This window comes from Lathyrus oleraceus, chromosome 5 (genome assembly GCF_024323335.1).
Source record: "Lathyrus oleraceus cultivar Zhongwan6 chromosome 5, CAAS_Psat_ZW6_1.0, whole genome shotgun sequence".
NCBI lineage: Eukaryota > Viridiplantae > Streptophyta > Magnoliopsida > Fabales > Fabaceae > Lathyrus > Lathyrus oleraceus.
In genome coordinates, this window is record NC_066583.1 from 286592528 (window position 1) to 286595417 (window position 2890).

The following is a 2890-nucleotide window of genomic DNA, read 5'->3' on the forward strand; positions in this document are numbered from 1 at the left end:
GAGATGTCTGGGACATCATCTTCAACATCATCCTCTGAATCAGAACTTTCTCTGACCTTTCTCTTCTTGACCTCCACTTTACTCCATGACTTTGGAGGACCTATAGTAGCAGCCTTCTTACTAGTTCTGGTTGTCATCATCTTAGCCACAGACCTGCCTTTCCTGGTCTTCATTCTCTTTGCAACACTTGGCTTCAAGTGATGAAGCAAGGTGTCATCTTCCTCATCTGAGCTCTCTTCTTCCAAATCAATCACCTTCTCAGTAGAGTCATGCTTCTTAGACTGAGAAGCATCTACAAGTTTCTTACTAGGCAAGGTTTTCCCTAAAGAACACAGTCCTTCTGCAGTAATATCTTTCTCTGACCTTGATGAATCATCATCTTTCTCATTTTGAGGTTCCACCTCAGGTGAGGGGTCCCTTCTAGACAGAGGGGTCGAAACTCCCTTGACTGAGTGTCCTTCATTTAGGATCCTCGTGACCAGATTCCTAATGACACGATCAGTATAATACATGTCATCCTTAGAGGGAGGGTTATCAGAACTGTTACCTTGAGTATTTCCTGCAGTGGAAGATGGACCAGGGGCGTCGCCTGGGATGACTGAAAGAGGAATAACTTCCAAAATGTCTTCATCCAGAAAATCCATGGAGGGTGTTCTTGCTTTGTGAGTAGGTTTAGAACCAGAAGATGAAGGATGTTGTGACATCTTGTTGAGCTTGTGAAAGAATTTTTGTTGCCCTAGCAGAGATGGTCGATACAGTTTGATGAAGATGGAAGTGGTTGTACTGAGGTTGAGTGTGGAAATGGTATAGATGGTAGTTCCAATACTAGGTAATGATTTACCATAAATGGGGCACTTTATTTTAAGTGGGTAGACAATATTTTTATTACCTTTTCCACTCCAAATTAATTGCTATAAATTCTCATGGATACAAATCCCTAATTTCCCTCTTAAACATTCAAATTGATTAGCATCCAAAGCCTTTGTAAATATATCAGCTAATTGCATTTCAGTAGTAACATGCTCCAGGGCTATGATTTTCTCTTCCACTAGTTCCCTAATAAAGTGACGATGAATATCAATGTGCTTTATCTTACTGTGCTGAATAGGATTCTTAGAAATATTTATAGCACTCAGGTTGTCATAGTATAATGTCATGACATCTTGTGTGACATTGTATTCAGTCAACATTTGTTTCATCCAAACCAGTTGAGAACAACTACTCCCAGCTGCTATGTATTCAGCTTCAGCAGTGGATAGGGACACACAATTTTGTTTCTTGCTAAACCATGATATCAAGTTGTTCCCCAAGAAGAAACATCCTCCCGATGTGCTTTTCCTATCATCAACACTTCCAGCCCAGTCAGCATGACAGTATCCAGTCAGCATAGATCCAGAACCATGAGTATATAACATCCTATAGTCACTGGTGCCATTGACATATTTCAGTATCCTCTTCACTTGGTTTATGTGACTGACTTTTGGTTCAGCTTGATATCTAGCACAAACACCTACATCAAAGGCAATGTCAGGTCTACTTGCTGTGAGATATAGCAGACTTCCTATCATGCTTCTGTATAGACTTTGATCTACACTAACACCATTTTCATCTTTGGAGACTTTCAAATGTGTAGGAGCAAGTGTCCTTTTATGACTTGCATTCTCCATGCCAAACTTCTTAACAATGTTCTTGACATATTTGCTTTGAGATAGAAAGATAGAATCTTCCATCTGCTTGACTTGTAGCCCAAGGAAAATAGGTTAGTTCTCCGACAAGGCTCATCTCAAATTCAGACTGCATTTGTTTAACAAAATGTTTGACCATCTGATCTAACATTCCACCAAATACAATATCATCCACATATATTTGAGCCACCATGAGTTTTCCTCCTTCATTCTTAACAAATAGGGTCTTGTCAATACCTCCCTTCCTGTATCCATTGTTAGTGAGGAACACTGTGAGTATCTCATACCAAGCCCTAGGAGCTTGTTTCAAACCATAAAGGGCTTTCTTCAATCTGTACACATGCTTTGGAAGATTTAGATCTGTGAATCCTTTAGGTTGTTCAACATATACTTCCTCATTTAAGTAGCCATTCAAGAAGGCACTTTTTACATCCATTTGGAACAGTTTGAACTTCAGAATACATGCCACTCTAAGCAATAGTCTAATGGACTCAAGGAGACCTACAGGGGAAAATGTTTCATCAAAATACACTCCTTCAACTTGAGTATATCCTTGTGCTACTAATCTTGCTTTGTTTTTAGTAACCACCCCTTGTTCATCAGATTTATTCTTATATACCCACTTTGTACCTATGACATTTATTCCTTCAGGTCTAGGAACCAGTTCCCATACTTCATTCCTCTTGAATTGACCTAACTCCTCCTACATGGCATTGATCCACAACTCATCAGTCAAGGCTTCCTTGACATTCCTAGGCTCAATCTTGGACACATAGCAGTCATGTGAGATCACTTCCCTTGATCTAGTTGTGACCTCTTTATTTGGGTCTCCTATAATGAGATCTTTGGGATGATCCTTCTGAATTCTGATGGAGGGTCCCTTGTTGATTTTGTCATCTTCAGGTTCATCTTGAGGAGGTTCACTCTCATTATTTTTGTCTGAGAAATCAGCTGGGGGATCATTTGGAGATGTCTCAACATCGTCTGTGACATCAGTCTGTTGATCATCAACCACAACATTGATAAATTCCATCATTACTTTTGTTCTGAAATTAAAGACTATATATGTTCTGCTGTTTGTTGAGTAGCTTAGAAATATTCCTTCATCACTTTGGGATCCATCTTCCTTCTTTGTTCACGTCAGTCAAAATATAACATTTACTACCAAACACATGGAAGTATTTGACTGTAGGTCTTCTCCCTTT